Source organism: Antechinus flavipes, chromosome 2, assembly GCF_016432865.1.
Source record: "Antechinus flavipes isolate AdamAnt ecotype Samford, QLD, Australia chromosome 2, AdamAnt_v2, whole genome shotgun sequence".
NCBI lineage: Eukaryota > Metazoa > Chordata > Mammalia > Dasyuromorphia > Dasyuridae > Antechinus > Antechinus flavipes.
Window position 1 is genome coordinate 455,387,690 of NC_067399.1, and position 24,684 is coordinate 455,412,373.

At 33.5% G+C, this 24,684-nt stretch overlaps 1 protein-coding gene across 2 annotated transcripts in view; it reads right to left on the reverse strand.

Moving 5' to 3' along the window:
- The window catches only part of TNC (tenascin C), a 731,463-nt gene that overhangs the window by 469,133 nt on the left and 237,646 nt on the right, over positions 1 to 24,684 (reverse strand). The gene's annotated exons all lie outside the window — the stretch shown is intronic.

Genomic DNA, 24,684 nt, shown 5'->3' on the forward strand with positions numbered 1-24,684 from the left:
CTTAAAAAAATCTTTTTAAAAAGGACAGGAATTCTACCTAATAACTAGCAAAAAGCCATTGCTCAGAGTTGGGTGTCTTGTTCCATCAAAGACATAGTTATTAAAACCTTTCATCTCCAAGCAGAGGATTCTCAGATTTAAGCAGCAAAACCTCCCCAAACTGAGGTCTTCTTGGCCAGTTAATTCTCAAGGGTGTGTGTGTGTGTGTGTGTGTGTGTGTGTGTGTGTGTGTGTGTGTGTGTGTGTGTGTGTGTGTTTCCTTTGTACTTCTCTTATAGGTCCAAGGACTTGCATCTTTCTGCTAGAGACCTCACCCTGGCCACCTTGTGACGAGGCTTCATTTGTTAAACATCTTGGTTTGCAGTTTCTGAATGCTAGAATATATAAGCTAATGATTATTTTCTCAATCACATGCAATCAGTTCTGGGTTTTTCTAGCTTTATTTTAAACTCTATTCTTCCTATGTAGATGAGTATGTAGAGAGGAGAAGCACAAAACAAGCTAAATTCGAAAGGAAAAGGTCACTTTTCACCTTTTTTCTTTTTTAAGAAACTTTATTTATTTTTTACTTTTCCTTTTTGATTGAGAGAAATTCCAAAATTCCATTTTGTTCTTTTTTCATTTTCAGAATTTATAAGAAATTATTTTCTCCTTAGGAGATTTTAATCCTGAAGAAACATCCTTTGTTTGCTATTTCCAAGAAGCTACAATTTATCTGGGAATTTACTTGAATCATATGTGTATCCACACTCTATGATAAATCATTCTTTGAAAGGCATGTTGATCATGTTTTTTCCTGTCAAGAATGCCAAATATGTTTTCCTTGTCCCCTAATAACTGGGGTCTTCTTTTTTCCTTTCTTAAATGAAACATCAAAAAGCTTATAAAGTCTAGAAATTCCTATTAGTCTTTCTATTTTCATTTTTATTCTGCTGTCATTCTTTCTTTCAAAGATATTAATTCCCTCATTATTTGATAAGTTGTTGGTTCAATCAAAATGTCTACTCTTATTTGGTAAGCCTGTATTAGAGGTAAGGTATAATGCTCCACAATTTCCTACTACCCTCTCACTGTTCTGTTCCCACAGGCAAGTCAATATAGGAATATGTAGTCAATTGGAGATTACAATCTTATTTTAGCAACTTAAGACAAAGACAAATAGGTGGCTCAGTCTCACCTATTTGTTTAACTATATCCTTGGCATATTATATATAGATAAGACTCAAATTGGCTTTGGGAGAACTGTCTTATTATACACACACACACACACCCACACACACACCCACATATATATATATATATATATATATATATATATATATATATATATATATATACATACACACACATACACATAATAATTATCTACAGAAAAGTCTGAACTCAGTGCTAAAGAAAAGGGTGGTTTAATGAATCTATGATATCATGTAATGGATAGTATTCCAATGATATCATAACCAAAAAAAAAAAAAACCTAAGATTTGAAGCCAGCAATTAAAATAAAATCTTCTGTGATTATCATCTATTTCAGGAAATCCACCAGAAATTCTATCAAATTTTCTAGAGGACTCCTGGTTCTTTTAATATTTTATGAATGCAACAACTGGGCTGGACATTTCTGATCTCTTGCTATATATCTAACCCATTTTTTCCTGCTCATACATTCTTGATGATGTCTTTTATATAATATGAGGCAACGAGGTAGCACAGTAGTTGGAACTCTGGACTTGGAGTTAGAAAAATATGGATTCAAAACCAGCATCAGATATTTACTACCAGGGTAACCCTGAAGAAATCACTCTGTATATTTCAGGTTTTTTTCCCTCTATAAAATGAGGATAACTGACTTATTTCCCAGGGTTGTTAAGATAGAATGAGATGTTTATAAATAATTTTGCATTCCTTAAAGTGCTATCTAAATATTATTATTATCATCACTTCTTATGTACAAATATATTGTAGGTCATATGGTACAATCATTTTTATATTGAATGTGTCTCTACTGATAGTTGTTGATATGTATAAATTAGAAGAGGTGGGTAAAGAACACTTGCATAGATAATAACAAGGCAAAAATAGAGTAGAATAAATGTACAATTGAGAAAATAAAGCATTCCTGGAGATAGGCCTCTGTTTTTAGACATAGCCAAGAGCTACAATCAGAAAGTATATACAACATAATCTCAGAATGAGCTATTGTTTTCTGCTACTCTTCTCATCCTCAGAAGAATCCAATCAAATGGACAGTAGTATAATTATGAGGACTTCTCACTTTTATAGAATTGGTAGGATATTGCTTTTTCAACTCAGAGCATTTTAGTGGATACATAATATATATATATATATATAATATATATATATATATATATATATATATACATACATACACACACATACACATAATAATTATCTACAGAAAAGTCTGAACTCAGTGCTAAAGAAAAGGGTGGTTTAATGAATCTATGATATCATGTAATGGATAGTATTCCAATGATATCATAACCAAAAAAAAAAAAAACCTAAGATTTGAAGCCAGCAATTAAAATAAAATCTTCTGTGATTATCATCTATTTCAGGAAATCCACCAGAAATTCTATCAAATTTTCTAGAGGACTCCTGGTTCTTTTAATATTTTATGAATGCAACAACTGGGCTGGACATTTCTGATCTCTTGCTATATATCTAACCCATTTTTTCCTGCTCATACATTCTTGATGATGTCTTTTATATAATATGAGGCAACGAGGTAGCACAGTAGTTGGAACTCTGGACTTGGAGTTAGAAAAATATGGATTCAAAACCAGCATCAGATATTTACTACCAGGGTAACCCTGAAGAAATCACTCTGTATATTTCAGGTTTTTTTCCCTCTATAAAATGAGGATAACTGACTTATTTCCCAGGGTTGTTAAGATAGAATGAGATGTTTATAAATAATTTTGCATTCCTTAAAGTGCTATCTAAATATTATTATTATCATCACTTCTTATGTACAAATATATTGTAGGTCATATGGTACAATCATTTTTATATTGAATGTGTCTCTACTGATAGTTGTTGATATGTATAAATTAGAAGAGGTGGGTAAAGAACACTTGCATAGATAATAACAAGGCAAAAATAGAGTAGAATAAATGTACAATTGAGAAAATAAAGCATTCCTGGAGATAGGCCTCTGTTTTTAGACATAGCCAAGAGCTACAATCAGAAAGTATATACAACATAATCTCAGAATGAGCTATTGTTTTCTGCTACTCTTCTCATCCTCAGAAGAATCCAATCAAATGGACAGTAGTATAATTATGAGGACTTCTCACTTTTATAGAATTGGTAGGATATTGCTTTTTCAACTCAGAGCATTTTAGTGGATACATAATATATATATATATATATATAATATGTATATTATATATATATATATATTTAAATTTAAACTGAATTCATAAGAAAACTTTCACAAGAACTTTTTTTTTTTTTGCATGCAAGGTACCATTGGGATCTTAATACTATTCATTTCTTTCTTTTTCTGTTTTCAATAGGAAACCTACATTGCCAAGAGCATCAATGTCAAAACTCAAGAGTTTTAAGTACAATTTAATACAATGAAACTATGACGTGTAAGCATATTCCAAACTTGACAAGACACATCTCCCTGACACAGGAAAGCATGAATTGTCTTTCAGGATCTCAAAAGAGATTCTAATTTTCTTACTAACTTCTCTTATGGATGACAGGGCAGTTTCTTATTAGTGCCATGTCTAAAACTCTACATAAGTTTGAGCTCTATTGGGTTTCAGGCTTTTGATTAAGTGCAAATGCTTGACTCTCAAAGCCACCCTGTTGGTCTTGGACTGAAGTCAATGGAATCTGTATATTGATACTCTTTGTTAGTATCCAATCTCTTCCTACTCTTTTGAGTAGCAATAAAGTTTTGTAAACTGCTATTTATTCTTGGATGGTACTTTCTTTCTTCATCATAACTGTCCCCTTTCTCTTTTGTTCTGAAATAATACTATATATTTGGTAAGGATGATCAGCATGTGACTTAACAATAATGATCCCCAAAGTACCACCTTGGATTTATGTCAACACACAAGAGTTATCCTACTGAAAATTTCCCTCTGAAAGCTTTTTTCTGACAATGCCAGGGAAGTTAAACTTAAAATAGTTCAAATATGTTGTGGTGCTAGAGTTCATGTCTTTTTTTTTTTTTCCCCAAACAAGAGCCTGGCTAAGTATAAGGAAATTCATGAAAAGTTTAACTACGGGGTGACAATTTTTTTTCAAAGTAGCTCTTAAGATGGTCCATTTAGCTGAAAACAGGTTAAAATCTATGTTAGTGCCTTGTGACCCCATGTGCTCAAAACAATAGAACCTTGACAGTCTGAAATATAAAAAGTCTCCTATATTATTTGTGTCACTCACATATCTTCTCCCCTTCCCATTTGTTTCTCATTATAGACCAAGAGGGCAATGGGGCCTTATTATTATTCAAATAAAAATTTGCCTTTTTTATGTCTTAGACTTTTGAAGGTCCAATTAAGGTTATTGCACAAAGCAATAAATTTAATTGGGGCAGTGAGAGTAGTACAGTGGCTAGTGTCAGGTCTGGAGACAGGGAGACTCATCTTTGTGAGTTCAAATCTGGCCTCAGACATATACTAGCTCTGTGATCCTATTTGCCTCAGTTTCCTCACCTGTAAAATGAGCTGAAGAAGAAAATGGCAAACCATTTCAGTGTCTTTGCTAAGAAAACCCCAAATAGAGTAAAAATACAATGTTGTTGTGTTCAGTCATATTTAATATTTCATGACCCCATTTGGGGTTTTCTTGGCAAATTTGCCAGGGTGTTTTGCCATTTCCTTTTTCAACTCATTTTACAGATAAGAAAACTGAGCCAGACAGGGTTAAGTAACTTGTCCAAGGTCACACTGTTAGTAATGCCAAATGAGAAATCAGGAAAATGAATCTTTCTGACTTCAGGCTTCCCACTATCCAATGGACTATCTAGCTAACTCAAAATATAACAGAACATAGATTAGGTTAAACTATGACTTTCTAAGCCTATATGGGACATATAATAAACTTATATATAGCTTAATTGCACATTTTCTATCAGTAATTTAAAAAATATAGTTCTGGGTTTTTACAATTATTATTATTGAGCATATATGTATATAATTATATTAGTTTTATTAATAGACAAATTCTATTTTTTTTTTATCATGGAATTCAGGGCTTAAATCCATGGATTCATCTTCCTTTTCTTTCTAGTTTATTTACATCCAGGACATCCTTTATGTATTGTAGATTCAAGACAAAGAGGGCTTCTCATTGCCCCTTTCCCATTTCTATGTATTTGAAGCCTATCTGTTCATTGTTACTGAAATCCCATTTATACTTCAAATTCCAGCTCAAATGTCACCTCCTTCTTGAGATTCTCTCTGATTCCTACATGTGGATAAAACTGGTTTCTGCTTACTCTTGATTTTATTTATCTCTTCTAGCTATTTAGAACTTTGGAATCTAAAACTGGAATGAATCTCAGTGGGCATCTAGTCCAATACTTTCATTTTACTAATAGGGAAATTAAGACACAGGGAGCAGAGCGACTTGTTCAGAATCATACAGGTCGGTAATCATCAGAAGCAGAATTTGATCCAGGTCCTCTCATTCCACAGCTTATCTTGAAACCAGAATTAAAGGAAGATGACTTCTCAAGAAAGGGATTAAATTTTTCCTTATTATGTCTGACTTTTTATGCTCTACACTAGAGATATTTTCTCTGAAACAAAACAAACAAGAAATACAAATATGTATGTATACATACATATATTTGTATATATTTGTGTTTCACATATATGTATATACCTACTTAATATCTACCTATTTATAATATGCTTTCTTTATATATGTAAGTATATAATATTCAGGATATAAAATATCCATTCTTTAATATATAATATATTTAATACACAATACATAATATCAGGGAAATCCAGCCTGCATAGCCTCCTTAGTGACATTTCAGCATTTAAATTTAAGCTTTGAATTCTTTTCCCATTATACATAACAGCTGGAAATGACATTAGATACAACCAGGGATGTGTTGTTGTCAGCTCAAACCTGCTTATGAGAGATAATTGTTCACATTTCAATGTGAGCATTTATAATTTAGAAATTTAAAAATTCTACAAATTAGGATTTAAATGTTTTGTTGGTAGTCTAAACTTAAGAAACTAAACTTAATTACATTGTATATATTTTTCTCCAGGGATCCAATTGTTAAATATTTTATAATTATTAAACATATTTTGCATTAATATGTTTATAATATATACATACATATGATGGTACCTAGACTAACCCCTGTCTTTTACAAATGAGGAAACAGGCTCAAAAAGTGATTTGCCCAAAATCACATAGTTAGGAAGTAGTAGAACTGGGATTTGCACCCTGGTCATCTGGCTCCAAATTCAGAACTCTTTCCATGTGTCTTTGTATCTTTCAGTTCCATGCAAGAAAAGAACTGAAGTCTAAATATTATGAGTTTAACAAGATCAGGGCTGGAGAGTGATCAGTATTTGGCAGCATTTGACTGTCAGAAATAACGGAATAGAGATTTGATATAGGCCAGCATGTTAGGGATGGGTGAGTCTGTAGATTTATATGTAAAGAGTTCTCCAAATGCTAATATTTTAATGAGGGTCAGGGGAGGTGGGCACACATATTATCTGAATAGCTCCTCTTAAGGCACAGTCTGGTGAAATCTAAACCAGGACTAGAGGTCTGTTAATGCAGAACACATCACTGTTGCTTTTCCAGTGTAACTGAACAATTTTCATGCATTTGGGGAAACAAATTGAAAACAAATATTCTGAGCAGATATTTCAACACATCAGCAACTTGGATGCAACAACTAGAAATCTCAAATGGGAGGAGATGGAAGCTTAACCCAGTCTGATCAATTAACAGAGTGCAAAGGAGCTCTAGAGAAGATAGCCCACTCTGAGGTTGTATTTGCCAGCAGTATAACCATCCTATTATGGTATACACAATCTCACTAGAGCACATATACCATGACCAAAAGTTGCCTCTGTTCACAAGTCTGCCTGGTGCTCATATTGGCAGAAGCCATGATGGATGAATTGATAAATGATTTTAACAGAAAGCAAGAAGGGCCCAAACCCAGTTGAATGTCCTTCCTTTCTCTGTCCCCAAGGCCCTTTTTATTTGATGCAACACTCAAAAAGGCCTGGAAATACAGAACAGCTTGGTCTAGATGAAAAAATTCTTACTTTCCAAAGCATCTGGAAAGGAAAAGAGCCTGGCTTTGGCTATAATATTATCTTTGCTTGCCCAGATCTCAGTCAGGTTGATTATGGGCATTAATCTAATCTGATGTGTCCAATTTATGAACACCTTTTGGAAATTATAAAATCAAAGGGCATAAGAATGGAGAAGGAAAAAATGAGCAGAAACTTATGAGACAGAGATTTAATCTCTTTAAGTTTTGCATGACTGCAGTGGATTTGGCCTCTTCCAGATTTGCATTTTCTCATATTTTTGATTTGTTTTCTTATGAAGAAAGTACCTCCTGCTACTAAATGATGAACTTAACTTTCATTCCCAATTTTCAATGGAACTGGGAGGACAGTTCAAGTTATCCAACAAATCTACATCACAATCATCCTAATGTTTGGAGTTTTGACCTGACTTGGAATATCAAGTGAGGAAATAGAGGCCTCGTAAAACAAGGTTTTCTAGGATTCTGCTAAGTGGCAGCCCAGTATAACAGAAAAAATACTAATCTTAGAATCAGCAACCCCAAATTTAATTTTTGGTACCCCTTTGGACCATTGGAGAAAGCATTTGTCTCTGGGCCTCATTTGTTTCATCTGTAAATTGAAAGATTTGGACTAGATTAAATAATCAGGTTCCTTCTAACTTTAATCAATCCCTTATTAAAAGTCTATGTTTCTAAGTATCAGAAAAATTAAAAAAAGCATGAATTAGTTAATTTCATGGTAAATCTTTGAGGGACTTGAGAAATGAGGGATATCCACTTACGTGAAGACAATATGGCTAATTCATTGGTCAACTTTCAGAGCAAACCTTAGATTCCCAATAAGCAATTCATCCATACTTTATGATCATATTTGAATAACTAGACAAGAACTTGGAGATAATCTGGTTCGACTTTTTTTTAATAGAAAAGCTATCTGAGCTCCAGAGTGGGCAAGTCAGGTCACACAGCTAATAAGTTGTAGAGACGAATTAAACCAAGGCCTTCTGACCTCAAATCCAACATTCTTTCAGTTGCACTGAATTGGGTCTCTTTGGTTCATTTTGTGCAGAAGAATTACTAGGTAGACATGCTATTACCCTTCTGGGATTCAACCCCACCACTCACATAATATGCTGGGAAAAAAAAAAAAAAACACGTTTGGAATCAAGACACCCAGAATGATTCTATCCTGAATTTCAGTTTTCTCAGAGGGTACTACTGTCTTAGCTCAAGGGTAAATAAACGGATCCCTAGAATTCTAAATGCACCATGATAAATTAGCAGCCAGATGTTTTTAGGAGAACAGAGTGAATCTTCTCCACCCAGGTTGAATCACCAACACTTCTATGGAAATCATTTCATGGTACCAAAGATAAACCAAATATTTATAAATTCTCTAAACAAGAAGCTTAGAGAGGATGCTTCTGGATTTTATTTCACTAGGCAGGCCAAGGATAAAGTCTTCACTGATTCTGAGAAATTAAGAAGAATCAGAATGGGTGGAAATTCTTAAGCATCTGGGTTTTTCTGATGGATAGTGCTGTTTGTAAAAGACTTGTTAATATGGGGATTTTGCATAATGGTTGTCAGATTTAAATTAAAGTGTTGAAGGGTCAGGTTCATGATTAGATGCAATTTGGAGTTAGAAGCAAGGCAGAAATAGGGTACTTTCTTTGTAATTCTAATACTTTCTACAATGATAGAAAATAATAGTTTAACAATGCTTTTTGAATTGAATTGATATAAAGCTTAGCCATTTCATTTCATATTGGTGCAGCAATGGGAAGATTACTTCCCCAATATGGACCTTAGTTTTATCATAAAAAGGGAGTAATAACCTACATGATCTTGCCTTTTCCATTTCTACTCTGAATACTTATTAAAGTTCTAGTAGGTGGTTTATGGTCTCTTAAATCCACTTCTTGTTCTACTCAGAAGGTATTGAAAGGCCTAGTAACACTGTTACCAGTCAGGGAAAGAAAATAGCCTTGTCAATGCTACTTACTACTACTGATCTACCTGGACTCTCCTGGAATCTGCTTCAGTCTTTCCATTCTCCATTCTATATTCCATGGCCCTATAATTGAATATCTGTTCTTTCAATTGCCCTGTTCACCCATTCACTCCATCCCAACTTTCTTAACACTATCTATCCACTTCAGTGTCATAACAAAGGTGTAGGATTTGGACTCAGACGGCTTGGCTTCAAATCCTTCCTCAGAAACGTATCTTAGCTATGTGAGAATCATTTTAAAAATATCTCTGGGCCAGTGTATAAAAAGCCATAGTTGGACTCAGTCCTTCCAATTCTCAATGTATGATATCTTGAACTTCTACATCCTCAAACCTTGTCTCCTCTGGAATCCTTCATATGTTTCTCCAGTCCACCTTGGTCTCTCCCTTCTTTGAATTGTATACCATTTTACATTATACCACCAATTTTTTCTTCAGATACTACCTTGATTTCTCAACTTATTTTGTCCATGTATATAATGTATCCTCTAGCATGAAATAAAATAAACTTCTTTGAGCATCATGGGATTACACATTAAAGTCTAGAAAGACTCAGGTATTTTTTTTCACATTTTTCTCAATTTAGTGATAAGGAAACTGAGCAATAAAGTGGCTAATTCAAGATTAAGGCGAGTATAAAGTAGCAGACAAGTTTAAAGTGAAGTCTTTTGACTCAAAAGAGGGCATTCTTCTATGATATCCCACTTTATCTGACAATCAAGGATCAGGTCTTCTTTCTTTGAATTTATCACATAACTTTCTGTAGAGCTGAACTTTCTGCAAGAGCCCAATAAAGGACTGTTGGTGGATGCTTGGCTAGCTTACCACCATGCAATAGAATAAAATCACACTGAGTTTGTGAATCTACTGGGAAGTGCTAAGGGGCAAAAATGTTCAAACGCCGAAGGGAAATAAACAGCAGAATGGATGAATTAAACAAATGGTTGAATGAGTGACTGGGTAAGACAAAGAATATAGTAAGGATTTACTACTATGCTAAAAGACAGAAATGTAAAAACAAAAGCAAGATTAGTCCCTGGCTTCAAGAAGCTGCTATTATTATAAGGAAAAACAACCCATTTAGGGAAGCAATATCTCTAGAGGAATATTTTATTATGGAAAGATAGCAAATTAATGAATGGAGACATAGAGGATTAGATTGGAACACTTTTACAAAAGTAATGACTCTTTTAACTTTAGTTCCAAACTGGAAATTATAAAGGTAGAAGGAATAGAATATATATAGCAATGAGCAAAACAAGGCATTTGGTAAGAAAGCAGTTGAATAGGTTAGAGAAATTAAAAAAAAAAAACATTGATTAGGTATTGATTTTGCTAAACATTGTGCTAAATGTTTTTTAGTCTTATGGTCTACAAAGCCAGTAGAAAATGCATATCGTATTTTAACCAGACCATAGCCCAGAAAGTCAGAGCTACTAGGGACCTTGGAACTCCAAGCTCCAAATTTTATATGTGAGGAAATTGAAGACCAGAGGAGGAAAGTGTTAACTCAAAGTCACATACCTAGACAGAGGAAAAAATTAGGAATTATAAATTTAAGCCACTGATGATTAGAACTAGAGAGAGCTAGGAGGGGAAAACCCTAGATCTCTGAGAAGGAAAACATCTAGGGTATTCTGATACAGTTTGCTTCTGTACAGAAATCCCCTCATCTGACACAGAAGGAAAATGGAGCTCAGGGAAGGGAATTTATTTTTCTACGATGTGATAATGGCAGAGCTAGAACTGAATGAATCTCTCCCAATAATCTATTTAGTAAACTTACTATCCTTCAAGATAAGGATGTATCTTCCAGATGCTAGGGCTGAGAAGGATGTTTCCAAAATTAAATAAGAAGAGTAACATACAGTAGGCACTTAATAAATAGTTAATGACTAACTGGCCCAAATCAGACAACTTTTTAAATGACCAGGGTCAGGATTTAATGCCTGGTTTTCAATCTGTAAATACAATGTGCCTTTTGCCATCCCCAAGTTCTTTTTCTACTAATGAAAGACCTGGGCTTTACAATCTTGATAGTTTGAAATTGCTTGACTTTTCTTTGCACTGTTTATTTTTTTCTTTATCTATAGGTTTGCTTGTGAAAAGTGGTAAATAATTTCCAATGGGGTTCAGTGCTATTTCTTTTCACAAAGAAAGCTTAAAGCCCAGCCCACTCTTCACTTCCATTGCCTGTCTATAACTGAAGGTCAGTGTGAATGGAAACAGTCACATCTGAGACATGATCCTTCACAAAAATAGTGTTTTGTTTCCCCAAGCTGTGTATTGTTTTAATAGGAATATATCTTCTGTTTCTGGAATCTAAACTGGACTTTGGAAATAGTTTCCTTTCACCAGGGACTAAGGTGGTGAAAGTTCCATGTCCTCAGGAAATTCCTTTTCCCAGTAAGACACTTTTTACCTTCATACATATCACCATCTCCTTCATTTGTTTGGCCTCTGGGAAAAGTACTGACTTAGCATCTACACAGGTTCCTGATAAGATAAGGATTTTTCCTGTTGATCTAAACCTGCCCTTACTTCATCTTTGAAATGAGAATATTTCACCTCTAAGCATTTACTTTCTAAGATTACTGCTAGCAATGAAATTATAGAATTTTAAAGTTTTGAAAGAGTACATCAGCTATCTAATTTGATTTGAAAGGAATCCACAGAATAACATTAACAAACAGAAAACCAACTTTGATTCTTAAAAATCTCCATTGATGAAAATCCCACTATTTCCCAAAGTATTCCATTCTCTTTTGGGATAGTCAGAATTGTTAGATTTTTTTCCCCCTGACATCAAATATAAAATGTATTTTTTTGAAATGTTCATCCACTTCTCCTAGTTCTATTTCCTGGGGCAAAGCAGAACAAGTCTAACCATTTTGTTACTTGAAAATCCTAAACATGTTTGACAACAAATCTCATTTTCCCTGAATCTTTTCTTCTGTCTAATTTCCATTTCTGACTAATTTCTTCAACCAATCCCTCTCTGGAAGAGACTCAAGACCTTTCACCATCCTGATAATCCTTATTTGGATACTCTCCAGGTTACCAGTATCTTTCTTTTTTTAAAATAAATTTTAAATTTTATTTTAAAGTTAAATATATAATAATAATAAAAACTAGTGTATATAACATCTTTCTAAAATGTGTCACATAATATTGGAAATACTCTAGATATGGTCTGATTAAGGAAAAGAGAAAGGAAAGGATCCTAATAGGAATGTGAGGAAATAAGCATTTATATACTGCCTGCTATATGTCAGAAAAATATCATTAATTTTGTGCAACATTGCTGGGAAGTAATTGTTGTTATCTCCATTTCACCTGTGAGGAAGCTGAGGAAAAGAGAGATTAACTGATTATTCCAGAGTCATTAAGTCAGATTTGAATTCAGGTCAGGAAGACTTAAAAGTATAAATCACATGAGATAGTGAATGTTCAAGTGCTGGTTAAACTTTTAAGCCCTTAATATCAGTTGAAATTCTTTGATTTTCTATAATATGCTAGAGTTTAGAAGGTCTGGAAAGATCAGTAATAGAAAGAACATTTGACTGGGAATCAGAAGACTTGGGTTTGAATCCTGATTTTTCCCTACTATATAAATTGGCAATTGTCTTCAGTTTTCCACATATAAATGGATAAGACTAAATGATCCCTAAGAATCTTTCTTGTCAAGACATCTTGCACTTTTGAACTAGAGAATTCCTGTGTTGAAGTTTCAAAAACATTGTCTGTTGGCACATGTGGCCTACAAGGCTCCTAAGTACAGTCAAAGCCAGATTAAAAGGTAATTGAGAAATATTCAACAAAATAAAAAAAATATATATTGAAACATATATATAATATCATATTTTAAATAAATGTATTATTTATTTTAACATATTTTTCTTTTAAAATTTTGGGCTTCATATTTTGATGGAAGTGGATTTCTTTGACAAAGAGACCTAACTAAGTTTCAATTGATAAATGACGGACAAAAGCAGCTACACCCAAAGAAAGAACACTGGGAAACGAATGTGAACTATCTGCATTTTAGTTTTTCTTCCCGGGTTATTTATACCTTCTGAATCCAATTCTCCCTATGCAACAAGAGAACTGTTCGCTTCTGCAAACATATATTGTATCTAGGATATACTGCAACATATCCAACATATAAAGGACTGCTTGCCATCTAGGGGAGGGGGTGAAGGGAGGGAGGGGAAAAAAAATCGGAAAAGAAACGAGTGCAAGGGATAATGTTGTCAATATGAAGTAATCATTAAATAAAAAATAAAAAAAAAATTTTGGGCTTCAAAATCTTCCCTTCTTTACCTTTCCTCTGTTTACTGAGAAGGCAAGTGATAGGATATCAATCAAACATGTAAAATCATGAAAAATATTTCTATATTATCTATATTTGAGACAAAAGCAAAAAAAAAAAAGTGAGAAAATTATGACTCAGTTTGTCCTCAAAGTTCATTAGTTGTCTCTATGGAGGTAGATGAAAGTTTTCTATGAGCCTTTGAGATTGTTTTGAATCACTGTACTGATTAGAGTAAATCAAATCTTTCATAGTACTTCATCATGACAACATTGTTATTAGTGGGAACAATGACTTCCCAGTTCTTTGCACTTTACTTTGCATCAGTTTATATGGATTTTACAATGTGTTTTTTTTTTCTCTGAAGTGACCTGCTCCTCATTTTTGATAGCAATATAATATTTCATCAAAATTGTAGGTCCTGGGCAAAGTCAAGATGACAGAGAGGACACACATTTCTTTCTAATCTTCTCCAATGACCCTCAACTAATTACTAAGTTCAGCTTCTGAATTAGTTCTAGAGTGGCAGAATTCAAAAATATTGGGAGTGAAGCAAATTACCAGCAGAAGATAATTTTGAAGATCACCAAAAAAGGTCTGTTTCGGTTGTGGAAGGGAGGTGGCCAGGTGCAGGATACCAGTGCAGGCTGTGCAGACCTGGGCGGGGCATGGTCTCCACATAGCAATGCAAACTCCATGCAGTGGAGAATCTATGGGGAAAACTCTACCACAGTGTTGGCCACTCTGCGCTGATTGCAAGCCAGTAAATCATCAGAGAAGTTATAAAACATCCAACACAAACACAAAAGGCAAAGAGTGTACCCCAAAGCACAGGGGTCTCACAGTACCTGGCCACACCCACCCAGCATCTGGAGTGAGTCAGTATGATCCCAGTGTAGCTGTGGCTGCTCTGCTGTTGCCTATCAAGGAAGCTTGGAAAACCTTCTTTGTCCTAAAAGCAGATCCCAGTATATTTTTTTAAATGTCTTAAAAGGCAAAGTGAACTCTAATTGTAGATAGCTTCTATGTGAAAGAGAAGAACAGATTTTAAACCCTGAGGAGACTAAAAGTAGATTGTCTCTAGATGGAGCCCCAAAAGGGGATACAATCTGGTTCCCTTCACACAAACCTCTCCTAGAAGAAATTTAAAAGGATCTTAAAAGAAAGATAGAAGAAAAATGGGGAAAGGAAAAGAAAATTCTGCAAGAGGGTTTGGAAAAGACATACAACTAATTAAAAGTTAGATTGGAAAAGGAAAACAATTCCCTGAAAAACAGAATTTGTGAAATGGAAAACGCAAATAATTTCCAGGAAAACAGAATTTGTGAATTGGAAAATGTAAATAACTCTCAGGAAAACAGAATTTGTCAAGTAAAAAAAGAAAATAACTCCTTTAAAAACAGAATTTGTGAAATGAAAAAAAAAAAAAAAACAATTCCACAAAATAAAACAACCCATTTAAAAACTCAATTGGACAAATACAAAAAGAAGTAAAAATAAGTAAATGAAGAAAATAATTCATTAAAAATCAGAATTGAACAAATGGAAATGAATGACTCAAGATATCAAGAATCAGTCAAGCAAAACAAAAAAAAAATAAAAAATAATTAAAACTCCAAGGAATATTGTGGCTAAATTTTAGAACTATCACACCAAGGAAAAATATTACAAGCAGCCAAAAAAAATTTCAAATACTGAGGAACCACAATAAGTATCACTCAAGATCCAAAAGCTTCCACCTTAAAGGATAGAAGGGCCTGAAATCTGATATTCTGAAAGTCAAAGGAACTTGGAATGCAACCAAGAATAAACTACCCCTCTAAACTGAGCATTTTCTTCCAGGGAAGAAGATGGGCATTCAATGAAACAGGTGAATTCCATTTATTTGTGATGAAAAGACCAGAGCTAAACAAAAAAAAAATGATCTCAAGAGAAGCATAAAAAGGTATAAAGAACTCTTGAGAACTGTATTTCTGTTATGGGTGTACATAGAGAGTGAATATACAATTAGATTTTACTGTTATAATATAAAAAAGGAACTAGAGATGGAAAGGATTGTACCAGAAAAAGGGAAAAATGAAGGTAAAATGAAGGAAATCACATCTCATGAAGAGGCAAAGGAAACCTATTACATTTGAGGAAAAGAAGGGAGAAGGATGAACATTGTGTGAATCTTATTCTCACCAGATTTGGCTGAATGAGAAAATATTAGACATATTTGGTTTACTGAGAAACTTCTCTCACCTTATTGAAAAGTGGGAGAGGAAAGGAGAAAAGGGAAGGGGCAGGCTAAATAGAAGGGGAAACAGAAATAGTAGGGGAAAGATATAAGAAAGGTAAAGCTTCTCTAAATGGGGAGGGATTCTAATAGGGGAGGGCTACTTGAGGCAAGTGGTACTCATAACTTAAATACTGGGGAGGAGGGAAAGGGGAAAAGGAAAGAGAAAAGTATAGTCTGGCAAGATAATATGATGGCAGGAAATACAAAATTAGTAATTTTAACTGTAAATGTGAATGGGGTGAACTCTCCCATAAAGTGGATTAAAAGCCAAAATCCTACAATATGTTGTTTACAAGAAACATACTTAAACAGAGTGTTACATAGAGAGTAAAGGTAAAAAGCTAGAGCAGAATCTATTATGCTTCAGGTGAAGTAAAAAAAAGCAGGGGTAGCCATCCTGAGCTTATTTCAAGCAAAAGCAAAAATTGATTTAATTAAAAGAGATAAGGAAAGGAAACTATATCCTGCTAAAGGGTATTATAGATAATAAAGCAATATCAATATTAAATATATGTGCATAATATAGCATGGGAATTCCTAAAGAAGAAGTTAAGAGAGCTACAAGAAGAAATAGATAGCAAAACTATAATAGTGGGAGATCTTAACCTTGTTCTCTCAAAACTGAATAAATCAAACCATAAAATAAGAATGAAGTTAAAGAGGTAAATAGAATACTAGAAAAGTTAAGTATGATAGATCTTTGGAGAAAATTAAATGGAGACAGAAAGGAGTATACTTTCTTCTCAGCAGTTCATGGAACCTGTACAAAAATTGACCACATATTAGGACATAAAGACCTCAAAATCAATAGCAGAAAGGATGCATTTTTTTCATATCACAATGCAATAAAAATTATATTCAATAAAAAGCCAGGAGAAAATAGACCAAAAAGTAATCGGAACCTAAACAATCTCATCCTAAAGGATAAATGGGTGAAACAGCAAATCATAGACACAATTAATAATTTCATCCAAGAGAATGACAATAATGAAACAACATATCAAAATTTGTGGGACGCAGCCAAAGCAGTAATAGGGGGACATTTTATATCTCTAGAGGCTTGCTTGCATAAAATAACGAGAAGATCAATGAATTAGGTTTGCAACTAAGAAAGCTAGAAAAAAAGCAAATTTAAAACCTCCAATCAAATACCAAACTTGAAATTCTAAAAATAAAAGGAGAAATTTTTAAAAAAAAATGAAAGTAAAAAAAAAAAACTATTTAATTAATAAATAAAAGTAAAAGTTGGTTTTATGAAAAAAACTTTTTGTAAATTTGATTAGAAAAAGGAAAGAGGAAAATCAAATTGTTAGTCTTAAAAGTGAAAAGGGAGAACTTTCCATCAATGAAAAATATATTAGAACAATAATTAGGAGTTATTTTGCCCAACTTTATGCCAATAAATTTGATAATAGAAGTGAAATGAAGGAATACCTATAAAATATTTATTGCCCAGATTAACAGAGGAGGAAGTAAATTGCTTAATTAGTTTTACTTTGGAAAAAGTGATAGAACAACCTACTAATCAACTCTGTAAGAAAAAATCCCCAGGACCAGATGGATTTACATATGAATTCTACCAAATAGTTAAAAAAAAAATTAAATCTAATACTGTATAGACTACTTGATAAAATAGGGAATGAAAGACTACTACCAAATTCCTTTTATGACACAGACATGGTATTAATATCTAAACCAGGTAGGACAAAAAACAGAGAAAGAAACTTATAGACCAATCTCCCTAATGAATATTGATGCAAAAATCTTAAATAAAATATTAGTAAAGAGATTACAGAAGATCATCCTCAGAATATTAGGAAAACTATTGGCATAATTGATTATATTAATAACCAAATTAACAAAAAAATGCAATTATCTCAATAGCTACAGAAAAAGCATTTGATAAAATCTAACATCAATTTCTATTAAAAACATGAGAGAATGTAGGAAACATGGACTTTTCCTTAAAATAGTCAATAGTATCTATTTATAACCATCAGGGTAAGCATCATATTTAATGAGGATAAATTGGAACCATTCTCAATAAGATCAGAGGGGAAACAAGGTTGCCCACTATCACCATTACTATTCAATATTGTATTAGAAATGCTAGCTTTGGCGATAAGAGATGAAAAACAGATTAAAGAAATTAGAGTAGGTAATGAGGAAACCAAATTATTCCTCTTTGCAGATGATATAATGGTATACTTAGAGAACCCCAGAGAATCAAATAAAAAGCTATTAGAAGTAATCCACAACTTTAGCAAAGTTGCAGGATACAAAATAAATCCACAGAAATCATCAGCATTTTTATTCATCACTAATAAAATTCAACAGCAAGAGATACAAAGAGGAATTCCATTTAAAATAGCATATTTTATAAATAGTATAAAATAGCATATCAATAATATAAAATTGTTGGGTATCTATCTGCCAAGGGAAAGTCAAGAAGTATATGAACAAAACTATAAAGCATTTTCCACACAAATAAAGTCAGATCTAAACAATTGGAAAAATATGAAATGCTCTTGGATAGGTTGATCTAATATAATAAAGATGACAATACTCCCTAAACTAATCTATTTATTTAGTGCTATACCAATCAAACTCCCAAGAAACTATTTTATTGACCTAGAAAAAATAATGACAAAATTCATCTGCAAGAACAAAAGTCAAGAATTTCAAGGGAACTAATAAAAAAAAAATCAAATGAAGGTAGCCTAGCTGTACCAGATGTAAAACTATATTATAAAACAGCAGTCCTCAAAACCATTTAGTACTGGCTAAGAAGTAGACTAGTTGATCAGTGGAATAGGTTAGATTCACAGGACAAAATAGTCAATAACTATAGCATTCTAGTGTTTGACAAACCCAAAGACCCCAGCTTTTGGGATAAAAATTGACTATTTGACTAGAACTTCTGGGAAAATGGGAAACTACTAAGGCAGAAACTAGGCATTGACCCACATTTAGCACTGTATTCTAAGATAATGTCAAATTGGATTCATAACCTAGTCCTAAAGAATGATTTTACAAATAAATTAGAAGAACATAGGATAGTTTACCTCTCAGACCTATGTAGGAGGAAGGAATTTGTGACCAAAGAAGAACTACAGATCATTATTGATCACAAAATAGATAATTCCCATTATATTAAGTTAAAAGGTTTTTGTACAAACAAAACTAATGCACACAAGATTAGAAGGGAAGCAGTAAAGTGGGAAAACAGTTTTTACATTCAAAGATTCTGATAAAAGCCTCATTTCCAAAATATATAGAGAATAAAGAATATGAACACTTTTCAGATGAAGAAATTGAAATTATTTCTAGTCATATGAAAAGGTGCTCCAAATTGCTATTGATCAGAGAAATGCAAATTAATACAACTCTGAGATACCTCTACACAGCTGTCAGATTGGCTAAGATGACAGAAAAAGATAATGACAAATGTTGGAGTGGATGTGGGAAAACTGGGACACTGATACATTGTTGGTCAAACTGTGAATGGATCCAGCCATTCTGGAGAGCAATTTGGAACTATGCTCAGAAAGTTATCAAACTGTGCATACCCTTTGAGCCACAGTGTTTCTACTGGGCTTATATCCCAAAGAGCTCTTAAAAGAGGGAAAGCATCCCACATGTGCAAAAATGTTTGTGGAGCCCTTTTTGTAGTGGCTAGGACCTGGAAACTAAGTGGATATCCATCAATTGGAGAATGGCTGAATAAGTTGTGGTATATGAATGTTACGGAATTTTATTATTCTGTAAGAAATGACCAATAAGATGATTTCAGAGAGGTCTGGAGAGACTTACATGATGCTAAGTGAAATGAGCAGAACCAGGAGATCATAGTACACAGCAACAATAAGACTGTATATAATGATCAATTCTGATGGACGTGGCTCTCTCTTCAACAATGAGTTGATTCAACCCAGTTCCAATTGCCTAATAATAAAGAGAGACATCTATACCCAGAAAGAGGACTATGGGAACTGACTGTGGACTACAACATAGCATTTCCATTATTTTTGTTAGTGTTTGCTTGCATTTTTATTTTCCTTCTCAGCTATAAGTTATTTTTAAGAATGATTGGAACAGTTTGCTCCTCCACTAACAATTCACTAATTTATTTTCCCTTATCCCCTCCAGTATTTGTCATTTCTGTTAGGTAGTACATCAGAATTGTTTTAATTTGTCTTTTTTAAAAATTAATAGTGATTTAGATAATTTTTTTCTTATGACATAGATAACTAGTTTCTTTTAAAAAGTGGCTGTTTGTACCCTTTGTTCATTTATCATTTGTTGAATGAGTCATCAATTTAATTCAACTTCTTACATATTTGAGAAATAAGACCTTTATCTGAATTTTCCATATTTTGATTACTTTTTTTGTTTATGGTACTTTTAAATAAAATGCAGTTTCTTTGATTATTTCCTTAATTAGGTCTATTTTTGCTTTTGTTTTAGCTGAGATGATGATGCTATTCCTGCCTTTAAAAAAACTTAGATGAAAGATGATAGTTAAAAATTAAAAAAAAATTAGAGATAAATCTATGTGCACCTTTATGTTTCAAGTTTTTTTCTTGTATATAAAATATTGTGAGATTTTAATTGCTAATTTATTTTGCTGTTTCCATTTTAGAGATTGACTCATCTCATTGAAACTCATAATTATGATTACTAACTGTATATTTCCTTTTATTCTACTTTTTTTTGCTTGTCTTACCATTTCTGTCTCTGTGTCTGTCTTTTAATTCAGATACTCCTTTAAAATTTTTTTGCCTCCCTTAATCTGCCTTGCCTTTTATCATTCTCTGGCCCCCCCATATCTCTTAACCATTTTCAGATAAGATTGATTTCTCACTTAACTGAGTGCATGTATATGTATAATTGCATATATTATATATATGTATATATATAATACCTGTATATATAACATATGTTATAATATTATTTGATATTTTTTTCTTTTTTGAATCAATTTTGATGAGTGAGATATTATAAGACTGAAGATCCAGGGAGAATAAATAGAAATGATGATTATCTTTCTAGACATGATAATTGAAGATATAGAAGTTGAAAAGATCACCAAATAAGCTAGGATAGAAGAAAGAGGTCAAAATCTTTGGTAACAATCCATGTTAATGAGCATGATTTAGAGAAAAAAATGTATAAAATAGGCTGAAAATGTATGATCTGAAAGGAAGCAAGAGGAGAACTGGTAGAAAATTCTTTCTTAAATGAATACAAATCTGCTTCACTATAACTTCCACCCATTTGTCCCATTTTTACTCTCTGGGGTAAAACAAAACAGTCTCAAACTTCTTCTTTATGACAGATCATACATTTAGAAAAAGAGGCCATCTCTTTTTCATGTTAATCTTCCATGTTTCAAAAAGTCACCAAATGGTCTAAGCAGTATCAGGGCCAGGAATTACAGAATTTAAAGCTGGAAATCAATTTGTATATCTATCCCTTTTACTTTCTTCATGGAAACTCTAAGTGACTTGCCTAAGCTATTTGTGAGCAAAGGTTGTATTATTCTTTGTATTTATATTCTTATTTCCTATCCTACTGACTGATAAAAAGTATATATTTAATAAATAAATTTCTAAATGACCATTTCAGCTAATAAAGAGCAGAGACAAGAATAGAACCAAATCTTTTGATTCCCAATTCAACATGTTTTCCCACTATAACCCACTGTGTTGCCCTTCTTTGGCCACATTCTTGCATATCAATCACTCTCCTAAAATATGATGTCTAGAACCAAAGACAGTTTTCTAAACATGGTCTTCACCTTTCTACCACATCAGGGACATGATGCTCAGCAGACAACAGACTTTCAATGATGATTTATGGAGTAATCAATCTTATTCTCAGATTCCAGAACAAGTATACCATTCAGGATTGCCAAGAGGCTCATTGAGTATATTGCTGAGCACAGCAGGTTCTCAAAATGCCTATTAGGCTGTTCTGCTCCTAGTTTTTGTCTGTGTTAGTGAAAACACCAGATTTCCAACTTCAGAATCACTGTGCCAGGTATTTGGGCGATGGCTGCTCCTCTGGGAAGAAACCACATGCATGAATAATATGACAGGCATCTGGACTGGCAGAGGTGAAATCACAACTTTCCTAGAGGCACAGCCAAGGTTGGCAGAGATTTCACTGTCATTCAGCTCCTAGACACATCAGCAAATTCATATGAATCTGTTGGGCATTTCCAGACACTGCTGTGGAAAGCCTTACACGCAGGAGTTATCCCACTTAGTTCTCATCAGAGATGTGAGCCAAATATTGTGCAAGGTATTTGGGAGACTAGAATGAGAAATAATAGTTGCTCCCATTTCTATGGTATTTGGAGATTTACAAAATGGCTTTCTTCAGGTTAGCTCTGTGAAATGGGCAGTGCAAACATTAATATTCCCATTTTACAGTGGAGGAGACTGAGGCTCACAGAGATAAAGACACCCACAGCTTATATCTTACAATTGTCAGATCAGGGCTCCAATATAGTTCTTCTACACTAAAAAAGATTTCTTTTCCATACTATCCCCAATCCCCATTCCCCTCCATGCTCTCAGGGCTCATATTTATCTTGTGCTTTGGTCACATAATACAGGATAAAAACATCCACCAATCTTATCCTACTCTCTATTGATCATGTCCAAGGGTCAAAAGCTTCCCTTAAGAAAAAAGGTGAAGATTAAAAATAGCACCACTCTACAAAGTTTTAGAGGTGAGCTAGTCCAAATTCTCCACCTAACCTGGGAGTCCATCTATAGCATTCCTAAAAGGCAGGCAACCAAATTCAACTGTACTGTGACTATTCTCCATGTTGTTCAACTCTACTAACCTTCTGATTACTTCTGCTCTAGTTCTGACTCTTGGCTTTTGTCTTCTTGGAAACATTTCATCAGACATTTATACCAAGTACCTATCATGTACAAAATACTGAAACAGCATGCAGCAGTTGACCAAGCACCCCTTTTGGAGTTACAGGGTGAGACTTTGAATCCTGGCTCTTCCTTGACTTTTTTTTTGGCTGTCTCCCATACCTGGATTGCTTTCTGGATTACTGATCTTCCTGGCTTCCTTTAAGACCTAACTAAAGTCCCACTTTCTACAACAAGCCTTTTTCAACCACTCTTGATTCCATTACTTTGCCTCTTAATGATTTCCTATTTATCTCATAAATAGCTCACTTTGTGATGTGCCGTATATGTGTGTGTACATTTTGCATGTTCTCTCCTCCATTAGATTATAAGCCTCTCAAGGGCAGGGATTATTGCTTGCCTTTACCATTTTACACACTGACTGATACACATTAGGCATTTAATAATTTTTATGGGTTGATAGTCTTGTGTAAGTGACTTAACCACTTTGGGTCTTCATTTCTTAATGTGTAGGATGAAGGAATTAGGTAAGACTATGTCTAATACTCCTTTTTGCTGTAATTTTATGATCCTGTGATTTCACTGTGCTCAGTTCTAGGGAAGAAATACAAAAATAATTAATAGTCTATAACCTCATGGGACTCACAAGAGTATTGGATTTTTAGAGTTAGAAACCACCCTAGTGGTCATCTAGCTCAACACATTCGTTTTACAATCAGTCAATAAACATATATTAAGTTTTATAAAGTGTCAGGTATCGGTGGTAAGATCTCAGGGTACAAGAGAGGCGAAAAGAGATGTGGCTCTCCAGGTGCTTTGCCACCTAATGTGGGATTTGATCTCAGCTCTTCTGACTCCAGAGTCAGTGCACTTTCCACTGTAATGTTTAGTTATAATATACAACAAATGAAACAATAACAACAAGAAGCAACTTCTATTATATAAACATGAAAAGATAATATGCCATAAAATTATACATGAAATCCAAACTAAGTTAGATAAGCATAGTGGAGGAGGATTAATAGTAAGTTGTAGATTCTAGAAAAGCCTTGTAGAGATGATGGTATTAGAAAGTTATTAAAGGATAGGTGAAGCTTCAGAAGACCTAAATGATATCTAGAAGTAGATATTGATAGACATCCCAAGCAAAGAAAATGGGATGAACAAAGACTCCAAGGGAAGATCAAGAAGGGTATGTGTTTGTGTGCATGTGTAATCCAGTTTGATGGGAAATGTAGAAAAATTTATATTAGAAAGGGCTAGAAAAGTAAACATCAGTTGTGGGAAGGTTTCAAATACTGGGATTGGGAACTTTAGTTCAATTCAGCAAATTCTGAAGGAATAATTGCAGCATTATGAGTTGGAGAATGATTCGACAAGTTTGGGATCAAATTGCAAGACTCTTGCCTTTAAAAAGAACTTGGACTATTCATCTGCTGAACCTTACTGGCCCACCTATTCTCATATATCAGCTATCCAGTCAACCCTTGATGGGGGGGGGGGATAATAAAGTTTTCTGTAAGAGATCTAAAGGAAGTACTATAATGACATGAACCCAACCATAGAATACACAGAAATACATAGATCTTATTTGAAGAAGATGGGATGTTCAAATAGAAAACAATTTCTAAAGGCAACATATGAGTAAACACATATAAATGAAGATAGTTGAAGAGGATCCAAAGTCTTAGATTACATTGGAGCAAAGATGAGCAATGAAGAGTTCTTAAAAGAAACTCATTCCTGTTTTTTTTTTTAGAGTTTAATTCTTAAGAACTTCCCATTCCTGTTGACTCAACTTTTCTATGATATTAATAATATAAACAACAATTTATATAATTTTTAAAGTTTTTTTTTTAAAGAACTTTATAGATAACGTATTTTATCCTCAAAA